Source organism: Odocoileus virginianus, chromosome 22, assembly GCF_023699985.2.
Source record: "Odocoileus virginianus isolate 20LAN1187 ecotype Illinois chromosome 22, Ovbor_1.2, whole genome shotgun sequence".
NCBI lineage: Eukaryota > Metazoa > Chordata > Mammalia > Artiodactyla > Cervidae > Odocoileus > Odocoileus virginianus.
Genome location: NC_069695.1, coordinates 37,384,720 through 37,399,693, shown reverse-complemented (window position 1 = coordinate 37,399,693; position 14,974 = coordinate 37,384,720). Strand labels below are relative to the sequence as shown.

The following is a 14,974-nucleotide window of genomic DNA, read 5'->3' as shown; positions in this document are numbered from 1 at the left end:
TCTCATGATACTTTCATTTTGTCTTCCCTATGACCATAAACAATGTGAAAATTAAAATAAAGACAAAGAATTTATTTAAAGAATAATATTCTAAAAACTAGAATATTTAAACTTCCCAGAAGGAGAGGCAATCTTTAGACTAGAACAAGTTGATGGAGTATTACTAGATCCATTATGAATCCCACGAGGCCCTTGACCAGGATTCAAATCACATAAACCTGTCTGAGTCACTGAACTTGTTTTGTGTAGATCAGAAATTTTAGTAATGTTTGCTCACACCATAATTTATTAATAAAAGTCAATGCATTATATAGCTTTATGTTCAGAGTGGTATAAAGAAACTAAAACTGTTAGCAGTATGGTTTTATATGGGCATAAAGCAGTGTATTAAATTTATGAGCTTAAATTTTTTTTTACCAGAACCCAAGGGTCACTTTTCCTTATTGACCTGACAGTGGACGTGTATCTTAGCTCATAAAACTACTTTTCATGTGGCAGGAAGATAGGGAGAATAAAACTACATCATTGTGAATGTCAAATAAATTTACCTCAAGCCAAAAGTCCCAAATCCTGGCAAATTCAACAACTACATCTCTACTTCTTACAGAAAAGTTAACATCACCAAGACTACTGGATTCCAAGACATACATTCTCAGGCCACTCACACTCCCGATACTAGTCAGTGTTGATCATTCCCAATACTGAATCCTCCGTTCCATTTTACACAGAAGTTTGTACCTTCATTCCAAATCCCATCCTAGGAACCTGGATTCTAATTTCTCTTAAACAAAGATGACTATACAAAAATTTTCTTCTTTCATTTGCATTTACTTCCAAATTTACCCATCTAGTATTCCTCTATTAACATCTCTGAAGAGGGGGCTTCCTGGTGATTCAGTGGTAAAGAATTTGCCTGTCAATGTAGGAGACACAGGTTTGATCCTGGATCCAGGAAGATTCTACATGCTGTGGAGCAACTAAGCCCGACCACCACAACTCCTGAGCCTGCGTTCTGCAATGAGAAACCCGTGAGCCACAACTAGGGAGCAGTGCCTGCTTGTCGCAACTGGAGAAAAGCCTGTGCAGCAATGAAGACCTAGCACAGCCAAAAATAAAATTATAAAAAAAACCTCAAAAGAAAATCATACCTTTCACTCATACTCTTGGTACCATTTGACCCATGCCCTCTGTGACTATGCCATGCCAATCATCTCCTTTTCTTATCACTTACAAACTTCTCTGTGCTTCCCAGGATTACAAATAAGACAGGATGTTTCATTAAAAATAAAAAACCTAAATCCAAAAACTGTTCCCTTAAGTGGGAAAGTTATAATAATACTCAGTGTCAGAGAAAGTGTGGGCACAAGGATTTTATTATAGCACTGGGGAAACTGCAAATTGGGATAACCCTTTGGTGAGTGATTTGTCACTACAAGATAAAAGTGCACCTAACCTCTTACAACTGTACTTTTAAGAAATTACCCCACAGAATTACATAAACAACAGTGGAATTAGAAAAATTTCTCACACTATATACAAAAACTCCTAGAAGAAAACAGGCAGAATGATCTTTGACATAAACTGTAGCAATATTTTTTTTTGGATCTGTCTCTTAAGGCAAAGAAAATAAAAATAAAAATAAGAAAGTGGGACCTAATTAAACTTATCCCTGGAGAAGGAAATGGCAACTCACTCCAGTATTCTTGCTTGCCCATGGAGAGAGGAGCCTGATGGGCTACAGTCCATGTTGCAAAAGAGTCAGATGTGACTTAGTGACTAAACAACAACAGCAATTAAACTTAAAAGCTTTTGTATAGCAAAAGAAACCACTAAAGAAACGAAAGACAACCCACCAAGTGGGAGAAAGTTGGTGGGGATATAATCACTACTTTACAAATAACTTGGAATTCCCTCGTGGCTCAGCTGGTAAAGAATCCGCCTGCAATGCAGGAGACCTGGGTTCAACCCCTGGGTTGGGAAGATCCCCCGGAAGAGGGAAAGGCTACCCATTCCAGTATTCTGGCCTGGAGAATTCCATGGACTGTATAGTCCATGGGGTCACAAAGAGTTGGACACGACTAAGCAACTTTCACTTCACTTTTAAATGAAACATAATCTATAAAAATTTTAAATCACTATGTCACACACCTTAACTAATACAATATTGTAAATCAACTATACCTCAAATAAAAAATAAATAAAATAAATGAAAAAAGAGAAAAAAGAATGAGGTAGTTCTCTACACGACTGTGAATAAATTTCATGACATAGTATACAGTTAGAAAAAAGCAATTTGCAATAACAGAAGGTATACTGTGATCTCATTTTTGTAAAAAAATATACAAAAATATTTTCTAAGTTCTGGATGGATAAATAACAAACCAGAGAAGTAGAAATAGAGTTATCGAGGGAAAGATTTCTATAATCTATATTTTTCTGAATACTTAAATTTCTTACAAAATGCATGTACGTTTGTAATTATTAAACAAAAACTTTCACAATCTTCCCTGTATTACTATAACCTCCTTCTTTGTCAAGCTTCTAGAAAATAGTTTTAATAGATGTGCCTACTAAAGCTATATTTTAGAGAACAAGCCTAGTGGCATTTTCTCTTTGAACCATCTTGCTTGTTACAAGACCACATGACAGCAACTGACTCCTTTCTTAAAACTTATTTCCCTTGGAGCTCATGACATACATCTTGATTGGTTTTCCAGTTCTAGGAGGCTGTTGCTCAATTCTTTTATTGGGAACACTTCTACTTCCCTCTCTGAAATGCAGACATTCCTGATGATTCCGTCCTTGTCTTTTTTCTCTTCCCTCTTGTTACTTTCTGAGAGATCCTTGCCACATCATTGTATCTCCCTTCAATTATGACTTATAAATAGATTCATCTCGCCCACAGTGCTCTCCAAAACTGTTGACCTGTTCAAGAATCTGTCAAAAAGCTGTGAAGGGATGTCTTTTCCTACCTCTCCAAAAACCAACTCATGCTGAAGCAATAAATAATCTTTATCTTGAAATTAGTTCCTCTCTGTTTCCATTCTCATTTAATGTATCACCATCCTCCTGTTATTAAGATGAAAAACCTCAGCTGTTTCAAATTCTGCTTTCCTTATTCCTCTTCAATAAATTGCCAAGTCATTCATTTATATATTCATCAGATATTTATTGAGGACATAGTCATATATACAATGGGGCTAGGGTTGGCAAATATGGAAAACAAACATTTACTGAGGACTTCTTATGTGCTATGTGCTGGGTATACAAACACGAGCAAGACCTGGTTCCTGTTCTCAAAGTGATTTTATTGGTGGAGACAGACATGAAGACATATGCTTTTTTTGGGGGGTGCGGGGGTCAGGCTGTGCGGCACACACAACTTTCCCAATCAGAGATCAAACCCATGCTCCCTGCACTGGAAGTATGGAGTCTTAACTACTGGACTGACAGGGAAATGCAAAACAGATCATTTTTAATATGATATGATACATGCTATGATTCAGGAATATGCATGGTGTTTGTTGTTGTTGTTGCTCAGTTGCCCAGTTGCATGACCCCATGTGACCCCACGGACTGCAGCATGCTATGCCTCCCTGTCCCTCACCATCTCCCAGAGTTTGCCCAAGTTCATGTTCACTGCACCAGTGATGTCATCCAGCCATCTCATCCTCTAATGCCCTCTTCTGCCTTCAGTCTTTCCCATCATCAGGGACTTTTCCAATGAGTCATCTGCATCAGATGACCAAAATACTGGGGCTTCAGCTTTACCATCAGTCCTTCCAGCGAATATTCAGGGTTGATCTCCCTGAAGATTGACTGGTTTGATCTCGTTGCTGTCCAAGAGACTTTCAGGAGTCTTCTCCAGCACCATAGTTCGAAGGCATCAATTCTTTGATGTTCTGACTTCTTTATGGTCCAGCTTTCACAGCTGTATGTGACCCCTGGGAAGACCATAGCCTTGACTACACGGACCTTTGTCAGCAGAGTAATGTCTCTGCTTTTCAACGCACTGTCTAGGTTTGTCATCGCTTTCCTGCCAAGAAGCAACTGTCTTCTGATTTCAAGGCTGCAATCACCATCTGAAGTGATTTTGGATCCCAAGAAGAGGAAATCTGTCACTACTTCCACCTTCTCTCCTTCTATTTGTCATGCAGTAATGGGGCTGGATGCCATGATCTTAGTTTTTTTTTTTTTAATATTTACTCTCAAGCCGGCTCTTTCATTCTCCTCCTTCACCCTCATCAAGAGGTTCTTTAGTTCCTCTTCGCTTTCTGCCATTAGAGTGTTATCATCTGTAATATTTGAAGTTGCTGATGTTTTTATCCACCTATCTTCATTCCAGCTTGTAACTCATCCAGCTTGGCATTTCTCATGATGTGCTCAGCGTATAGATTAAACCAACGGGGTGACAGCAGACAGCCCTGTCGTACTCCTTTCTTGATCTTGAACAAATCAATTGCTCCATACAAGAGTCTAACTGTCGCTTCTTGAAGAGAAACCTGGAGACAGGTAAAATGGTTTCTCAGGAAACAGGTAAGATGGTTTGGTATTCCCATCTCTCTAGGAGCTTTTCACAGCATGGTGTTTATGGGGGCACAAAGGCAGGGCATTTAACTCTATCTGCATAACTGAAGAGAAATTCCTGAAGCATTCAAAGTAAATCTTGGTGGATAAGCAGGGGATAAGGAAGGACTTCCCAGGTACTCAGATAGTAAAGAATCTACCTGCAATGCAGGAGACATAAGAGATGTGGGTTTAATCCCTGGGTCAGGAAGATCCACTGGAGAAGTGAATGGCAACCCACTCCAGTATTCTTGCCTGGAGAATTCCATGAGCAGAGGAGCCTGGCAGGCTATAGTCCACGGGGTTGCAAAGAGTTGACTGAGTGACTAACACACACACACCAGGAAAGATAGGAGGATGGAAAGATATAGTATTAGAAGGAAATGGTATTAGCAAATATACTAAATATCAAAACTTCATAATATATTTTGGGCAACTTAAAAAGTTTGGTACTGTTATAGTATCAAGTTTGCGTATCGGGTATGCACAAGTGGAGGGTGAAGCAAGACAGATGGGAAGGGTAAGGTCATCAAAGGTATGGTTTTTCATATCATGGGGCTTGAACTTTATCTTGTCAGTAAGATGGAGTCATTAAAGGGCTCTAAGGAGAAAAATGACATGCTCCAACTTGAATTTATGAAAAATTATCCTGGCACAGTTTAGAGAATGGACTGGATGAGTGGGAAGGTTGCTGAAACAGCTCTGATGAGAGATGATGAGAGTTTGAAATAGAGAAGAAGTGGTAGAAATGGGAAGGAGGCAACTTTTAAAATATATTTAGGATTTAAAATTGGTAGAATTTGATAAGTATCTGAATGTGAAAAGTGAGAGACAGGAATGACTTGAGAATGAATGGCAGAATTTGGGTGGATAAGCAGTAGAGAGAAGGTGGTGGGGGGATAGGGATTAAATGTAGTTTGAGGTGTCTATGAAACATCTGGAAAGATCGTTCAAGAGAACAGATGGATCAAAATAACACTGCAGCTTTTTGCTCATTGGCTGACTGACTTTAGGGTTGTGGAGTTGAGAGAGAGAGAGAGTTGAGAAAGTACGTGCTTTACTTTCAATTTTGCTGGTGAAAGAGGAGGTAAATCCATTCCTGTGAGTGAAAGAAATGGGTACTGAGGAGAAAAATAGTGATTTAGAGCCAGTATTGAGGGAATTCAAAGTAAAATGACCAAGAACAACAATAACATTGTCCTGCCATGTTGATACCCGAGCAGAATTAGAAATTGTAAATTTGCTTTGGGGCTCAGGGGCATAGATGCAAAAGCAGAGAAAGCAGCCTGAGAGATTGATCCAGGGTTAGGATTCTATGTGGAGGGTACTTCACACTAGAGGTCAAGGGAAATTTGTATACTGATAAAAGAAGAGTTTAGGCCAACCATTTGGTCTAGAGTGTACATGGGGAAAAAAGGAAGACAAACAGGGGACTGAAAGACTGGCAAAAAAGGGGGGAAGTGAAGGGTTTAGATGTCTCTCTAAGGTAAAACAAAGACAAAACAAAACAACAAGAAAAGCAAACAAAACTTTTGGTATAATCCATGTGAGAAATGAAAACATGACTAGACTCAGGGGAAAGAGGCGGAGTATAAAGGGAGTGCCAGTCTGCGATTTCTGTGATGGAAACGCAGGAGGGGAGGACAAGGTCTGGACGTGGCCATGGATGATATGGCTAAAGAAAACTGGAGTGAACTGTGGAAGACAAATCTCCTTAGCTATGGCAACAGAGAGATCAACCACAGATACTGGAATCACACAGAATGGGATTAGGAGATGTCGGGGGGGAAGCAACTTTGAGTGGATGTCAAGTTCTTAGTGAGATGACAATAGAAAACAAAGAAAAGGAAGAATGGGCTGTAAGATCAGATACTCTGAGATTCACATAGAGGAGGAAGTTTGCTGCAGAGTAAATTACAGTTAAAGGTTTGAGATGTTGGTTCAATTAAAAAAAAAACTGTGAGCTTAAAAAAAAGGTTTGAGGTGTTGGAATGAGGGAGATGGGAAATGCTGGTACTACAGTCTGCGTGGTTTGCCAGATGTGACAGAAAAAATGGCCTGGAGAGTAGCATTCTCAGAAAAGATGCCAAATTGAGGCATTGATTCACAGCATGATACACAATTCGAATTATCTGAGAAACATTTTAGAAGAGTAATGGGCGGTCCTTCCCACTCTTAGAAATGGAATGAATCTGTCTGGAGTGAGTCACATGGCATGCCTCCCTCTCTCCTCCTTTAAAGCATCACAGGTAATTCTACCGTCCAGCAAGTACTGAGAATCACTAACTATGGCTAAGAATGGGAGAAATCATTTCTCGCGTGTGAAAAGGCTGAGGATGAGAAGAGTTTAATGTCTGTGAGACAGGGGGTTCTGTAAGCCACCTTTATAGAATGCTGGGGGGCAGAGGAAGGAAAGGGGTGCTATGGTATGATGAAAATTAGGGAAGGGAAGGTAGATTTTTAAGAAAATAAAAGCACAAGAGAGAAAATCAATAAATTACTCAAATTTTGGCATGAGTCATTTAACAAAACTTGATTTAGAAGATAGAATACGGAAACAGATAGCTATGAAATCTTTTCTTCCTTTCTCCAGTGGCCAGTTTAGGTACAGTTTAGTCATTCTATGTCTAAATAATTGCTATATTGTCCAATTTCTGGCTCAGTTATGGAATAAGACATTTCTTCAAGGAGATCTGATATTAATATCTTTTAATTTTTTTTAAAGCTGATAGGATTGGATTATCACTGTTCCTCAGTTCTCATAGGGTAAGAGACTATATGCATGTATGAATGTACATATGCATTAATTTATGTATCTAGGTAAACATATTGAAAATCATGAGTTTACACTAGTATCTCCAATTCAAACCCCAAACCAACAGGGTTCATTTCAGGTTTTCACCTTTCCATATATATAACTCCATTCTGTAACAGAAGAAACTTGGCTACCATTTCCTTAATATAATCATTTACTTAATTAGTCCTCTTGTATGAAAATATCCCATCACCACTGTCATAATCCCTAGCCATCCCTCCTGTGCCAATCACCACAACACTGCTCTGGGTATTTTCACCAACACACTTCTGTACAGGCAATCTCTACACTAAGTTCTGACTGGGCTACCTCTGCTGTGAGAAAGTCTTCTTCCTTGGAAGAAAAGCTATGGAAAACCTAGACAGCACATTAAAAAGCAGAGACATCACTTTGCCTACAAAGGTCCATACAATCAAGGCTATGGTTTTTTGAGTAGTCATGTATGGATGTGAGAGTTGGACCATAAAGAAGGTTGAGCAGTGAAGAATTCATGCTTTCGAATTGTGCTGTTGTAGAAGACTCTTGAGAGTCCCTTGGACTTCAAGGAGAACAAACCAGTCAATCCTAAAGGAAATTAACCCTGAATATTCATTGGAAGGACTGATGCTGAAGCGGAAACTCCAATACTTTGGCCACCTGATGTGAAAGAGCTGACTCACTGGAAAGGACCCTGATGCTGGGAAAGATTGAGGGCAGGAGGAGAAGGGGGCAACAGAGGTTGAGATGGTTGGATGGCATCACCGACTCAATGAACATGAGTTTGAGCAAACTCAGGGAGACAGTAAAGGACAGGGAAGCCTGGCATGCAGCAGTCCATGGGGTCGCAGAGTTAGACATGACTTAGTGACTGAACAACAACAACAGAGATCTTAGAAGCAATATTAAGCTGCCTAACAAACATTACTGAAATTGCAGAAGGAGAAGAGATAGAAAATGAAATAGAAAAAATATTTGAAATAGTATGTTAAACAAATAATGGAAGGTTGTTTCCCATATATGATGAAAAACATTGACCCACAGAACACAGCCAAACTGTTGAAAACCAAAGACAAAAATGATTGCAAATGACCAGATAAAATTTCAATTACATACAAAACAATGATTTTGACAGCTAACGTCTCATAAGAACAATGAAAGCCAGAATATAGTAGACAATATCTTCACAGTGCTAAAAAACAAAAAATTAAGAAAACCCAAAATTTCATCTTAGAATTCTGTATCTCATTAATATATTCTTCAAAAAAAGGAAGGAGAAATAACATTTTCAGATAAACAAAAACAGGGAAAATGTGTTGTTAGCAGACCTACACTACAAGAAACAGTATGTTTTTGAGGTTGAAAGAATTAGTTAGAAACCTGGATCTAAGAAATGAAGAGCATCAGAGATAGTATATATGTGAATAAATATAAAACTCTGTATTTTCTTATTCTTCCCTTAATGTCATTAAAAGATATTTGTGTGTGTGCTAACTCTTTTCAGTTGTGTCCAACTCTCTGCGACCCCATGGACTGTAGCCTGTGAAGTTCCTCTATCCATGGCATTCTCCAGGCAAGAATACTGGAGAGGGTTGCCAGTTCCTTCTCCAGGGGACCTTCCCGATCCAGGGATCAAATCCGCGTCTCTTGTATCTCATGCACTGGCAGGTGGGTTCTTTATCACGAGCACCACCGGGGAAGCCCCATTAAAAGGTAAATGCATGCTTAAAGAAGAGAATTTATAATACACTGAGCTGTAATATATATGACAATAATATCACAAAGAATGGAGAGGTAAATATATAATACAAAAGTTCTTTAGTCTACATAAAATGACACAATGTTAGTATTGTATAGACTTTAATATGTTCAGTTCAGCTCAGGTGCTCAGTCGTGTCCGACTCTTTGCGACCCCATGAATTGCAGCACGCCAGGCCTCCCTGTCCATCACCAACTCCCAGAGTTTACTCAAACTCATGCCCATCGAGTCAGCGATGCCATCCAGCCATCTCACCCTCTATCGCCCCCTTCTCCTCCTGGCCCCAATCCCTCCAAGCATCAGGGTCTTTTCCAATGAATCAACTCTTCGCATGAGGTGGCCAAAGTACTGGAGTTTCAGCTTCAGCATCAGTCCTTCCAATGAACACCCAGGCCTGATATCCTTGAGGATGGACTGGTTGGATCTCCTTGCAGTCCAAGGGACTCTCAAGAGTCTTCTCCAACACAATAGTTCAAAAGCATCAATTTTTCATATGTTAGGAAAGCATATTATAATCCCTATAGAAGTCACTTAAGGAAATCAAAGAGCTATAGCTAATGAAATAATAGAGAAATTGTTTAAAAATGGAAAAAGATTACTATTCTTCCTTTCCCCTCCCCAAAAAAGTAGAAAAGGAAAAACAGAGGAACAGAAAATAGATATGATTAGCAGGAAGGAAATCCAATAATATCAATAATTAAAGTGAATTAGACACTCACATCAAATGGAAGATTGTAAGGCTACAGAAAAATGCAAAACCCAAGCCACATATTGTTTACAAGAGTCATACTTTAAATGTATAAGGGTAAATAGGCTGACACAGAGGATGGAAGGAGGTAAGCTAAGCAAATAGTACACATGGAAGGCTAGAGTGGTGTATGATCTCAAATAAAGTAGATGTTAAGAAAAAGAGTAGAACCAAAGATAAGAGAAATATTTCATCATTAAAATATTCCATCATGATTAAAGGGGGCAAATAATCAGATACACATAGTATTCCCAAGTAATATACATTATCTAAAACAGTTTCAAAATACACATAGAAAACTCATAAGAGGAAGGAAAAGGTAGAGAAATGCACCATTATAGTTAGAGATTTTACCCTCTCCTTGTCAACAACTGACAGAAACAGGGCAAAAATTTAGTAGGCTACAGAAGATCTGAATAACACTACTTATCAATTTAATTTTCATGTACAGAACATTATAACTCAATAGAATATAAATGTTTAAAGGTACACTTGGAATATGACCAAGAAAAATCAGATGCTGAGTCATAAAATAAAATTCAATATATTTCAAAAGGATAAACACCTATAGAATATGGGACTACAATGGAGCTAAATTAAAACCAATATACAAGATATCTAGAAAAGTATGAAGTATTTGGAAGTTTTCTAACATATTCCAAATAACTCATGGGTCAAAAATTCACAAGAGAAATTAATATGCATTTTGAAATAAGTGACAACAAAAATACAACCTATTAAGATTTGAGAGATACAGAAAGCAAGTGCTTAAATCCTTTTTCTAGAAAAGAAGAAAAGTTTAAAGTCAGTGACATAATGGGACTTTCTTGGTGATCTGGTGGTTAAGATTTCATGCTTCCAAAGCAGAGGCATGGGTTCGATCCATGGTCAGGGAACTAAGATTCTGCATGTCACAAAGCATGGCCAAAAAAAAAAGTCAATGATTCCATTTTACACAGCTAGAAAAATAAAAGCAAACTAGATAGAAGGCAAGTAGAAGAAAGGAAACAATGAAGAGTAGAAATCTATGAAATAGACAACAATAAAAACATAAAAGCCAGTTCTTTGAAAGTCATAATAAAACTGATAAAACTCCTAATCCAAGACAAACTAAGAAAAAGAAAAAAACTTATGAATACCATCAACCAGAGAGGGGATATCACTGTAGATGGTACAGATAGTAAAAGAATATTAAGGCTATCTCATGAACAACTTTATGCCACCATAGTCAATAATTAAAGTGAAATGAAATGCACGCATCTCTTGAAAGAAACAACTTGTTAAAACTGACTCAAGAAGAAACAAGAAATATATGAATAGCCTCATATCTATTAAAAGAACTGAATTCATAATCAAAACATCCCTACAAAGAAAGCTGATCAGATAACTGGTATCTTTTATCATATTTAAGGAAGAAATATTACTAATTTTATACAAGCTTTCAGTAACTAAAAGAGGAAGGAACTCTTCTCAACTCATTTCATATTACTATGTGATAGCAAAAGCTTATTGAGTTATTACAATAAAGTAATATTACAAACTGGTGTCCCTTGTGAACATAGACACAAAAATCCTCAACAAAATAATAGCACATCAAATGCAGCAATATATAAAAGGTAGTACATAATGGCCAAATGAGTATTTTTCTAAAATAAAATGTTGGCTTAACATTAGAAATCCATGTAAATTGTCACATTAAAAGAATAAAGATGCAAAGCCATATGATTATATCATTAAATGTAAGAAAAGCATTTGAGAAAATAAAAACTAAGCAAACTAGGGAACTTATTTACCATGAAAATTTAGTCATACGTAACTATTACATACATATTTAGTCATATATTACTAGTCCTACAGTTAATGGATACAACCCTTCTGGAATTATAAAAATATTCAATTTAAAAAAATGGAGCTTACTTTAATCTGATAAAGAGCAACTATCAAAAATCTATATTTAACATTAGATTAACTGGTGAATAAATGAATGCCTTTTCCTTGAGCACAAAGCAAGGATGTCTTCTTTAATCACTTCTCTTCAATACTGAATTAAAATTTCTAGCCAACACAGCAAGTTAAAAATAAGAAACGAAAAGCATGAAACTTGGAAAGCCTTAAAGCTGTTGTTATGGCCGTTCACCTGACTATGAACTTGAAAATCCTATGAAATCTATGAAACAAACAAAGAAAACAAGCAAGCTCTGCTAGAGTATGTGCATTTAGCAAGACTGTAGTATATACAGAAAATATTAAAAATTCAATGCTCTTTCTATATACTACTGATAAATTCAATGAAAAAGGTGCAAGATTGTTACACTGAAAACTATATAACTGAGGTAAATTTTTAAAAATCTAAGTAAACTTAGAGATACACCATGCTTATGGATTAGAAAACAATATTTTTAGGATATCAATTCTCCTAAATTGATCCAATCACAATTTCACTTCCTTAATAGAAATCAATAAACTAAATCTAAAATGTAAAGAAAAAAACTGAAATAGCTAAAAAAAATTAATAATTTTCTTATTAAAAGAAAATTATTATTAAATAATTAAGAATTTTCTTATTAAAATAATTTTTAATAAGAAAAATAAGTTGGAAGACAATTTATTTCAAGATTTTCTATAATGTTAAAGTAATTCAGACTGTCTGACATGGCCAGAAGACTGGACATGTAGATCAATGAAATAGAAATCCATAAATGTGTTTTCACAGGTGTACATATCCAACTGATTTTGAAAAGGCATCAGGCAATTCAATGAAGACAAAAAATAGCCTTTTTTTCAACAAATGGTGTTAGAATAATGGTATATCTGTATAGAGAAAGAATGAACCTTGAGTCCTACATTACACCACACACAACTTCTGTAAGAAAATAAAGAAAAATATCTTTTCAACCTTCATCAAGAAAAACGTCTTACTCTTCAAAAGACTATTAAGGAAATAAATGGACAAGTTACACACTGGGAGAAACTATTCACAAAACACATCTGATCCAAAATATGCAAAGAGTTCTACGTTCAGTGATTATTTACCCAATTAAAAAAGGACTGAAAGATCTTAATAGATATGTTCCAAAAGAAGATAAACAAATGGCCAACAGCAACATTAACATATGGTCTTCACATTCTTTGGATTCATTGGAGAGTATATAACTCCACTGCTAACATTAGCAAGCAGGTATTCTTTCTACCCCCTTCTGATGCCTATGTCAGAAGCTTTCTCTATTTCCTTTATACTTTAATAAAACTTTACTACACACAGACACACACACACAAAATATGGTCTTCATCATTAGTAATCAGATAACTGCATATTAAAACACAAGAAGGTAACAGCCACCAAAATGGTTGAAATAAAAAAGTCTGACTATATCAAGCCCTGGCAATGACATGATGTAAATAGAATTCTGATACTTTGGTGGTTAAGACTGTAAATTTATGCAACTTTATAAAAGAGTTTGGGGGTTTCAAGTATAGTTAAGAATAAACTTAGAATATTATACATTCTATCCCTATCTGGTTACTTAAGAGAAAGAAAATATGTCTATAAAGGACTTGCACACAAATGTTTACAGAAGTTCAGATTTTCTGTTTTCTGCCCAAATCTGGAAACAATGTAAATGTTCATCAACAAATGAATTGATAAACTTGTTGTGGGGTACTTATACAATGCACTGCTACTCAGGAATTTAAAAAGTAATGGACTAACGAAATATGCAGCAACAAGTAAAGATCTCCAAAACATACAGTGAGTAAAAGATGCCAATTATATGCATACTGTATGATATCATTTGTATGAAAATTTAGAACATGCAAAGCTGTCTTAAGTGACAGAAATTAGATCACTGAGTCAGGGGTTTGTGAGGGGCTTACTGGAAAGTAGAGCAAAGTACTCTATGGAACAATGGATACTTTTTATATTAATTGGGCTGTTACTTACACAGGTATATTCATTTGTTACAACACAAACTTCTTGTACATTTTAATTAAACGTATATTTAAAGTTGATAAAAAATAAAGTTAAAACAGCAAAAGAATTACCAAAGAAACTTTTCCATAGATATGCTGAGATAATATCAAAATTATAAACTATATTTTGTTTCCAAACCTACATAGAATCCGGTACTAAGCTGAAGAACCATTCACTGTGCACACATTTCGGACCATTCATTTTCCGTGTGAGAGACCAGAAAGTCAAAACCTAACTGTCAGATGATCAGTGTTTCTCATACAGTCCAGATAAAACGTGAACAAAATTCACTGAGGGTCTCTAATATAAGACATCATTCACTGATATGATGAAATTACTAGAAATAATTCTCTGCTGTTCTTAACTGGTATCTGTTGGAGCTGTTAAAGTGATGGTAAAATGCTCAAAATCAAGATAGCAAATGCCTAAACTCATGGCATTTAGGACTGTCACACTGTATAAGTCATTCTTAAGTTATTAAGATTTTATTGAATTATATCTCAATATTTTAATCTTATAAAATACTAGATGGGAAACTCTGAGTAGCTCCAATTTAGGATGGGGAAAGAAAAACACATTTTCAGTTCTTCAAGTTCAGTACAAGTCTAGTAATCCAATACTCCTTGAACTTTTCTTTCTATTTTTCCCAAATCTAATATCGCGATAGTCTGCCTGAACTTCAATAGTAAATTTTAAATGTCATTCAGGACCAATTGAATACCACTTGTATTTGCATTCCTTAAAAAGCAGAAAAACATTAACCTTTTGTTTTATTGAATTAAAATGCCACGGAAATGCTGATGTAGTCTTGAGAGACTGGAATACTTTTACAAAGAAGAAGAGCTGTCACTTATTAAACACAAAGAACAATTACTTGATAGGATGCCTTCTGACAAAAAGCAGATTGGTATTCTCATCATAGAAAAGGCATTATAAAAAAAAATCTAGCCGAGACCTCTGAGATTTGAATAATTTAAAGCTGCATTTGGTGCAATTTGAATTTTTCTTTAGGGAGGCAAAGTTAAATACCTTTAATTTGTTCTAATTATTTCAAATTTGCAAGTTAATTATGGCTGATCATTAAATAACAAAAAGGACTATCGTCTCCATAGAGTTTTACCTCCTACCCTCTGAATTACT

At 36.2% G+C, this 14,974-nt stretch overlaps 1 protein-coding gene across 4 annotated transcripts in view; it reads right to left on the bottom strand.

Moving 5' to 3' along the window:
* KIAA1328 (KIAA1328 ortholog) overlaps positions 1–14,974 on the bottom strand; it is a 406,763-nt gene that overhangs the window by 94,711 nt on the left and 297,078 nt on the right. The window lies entirely within an intron of this gene.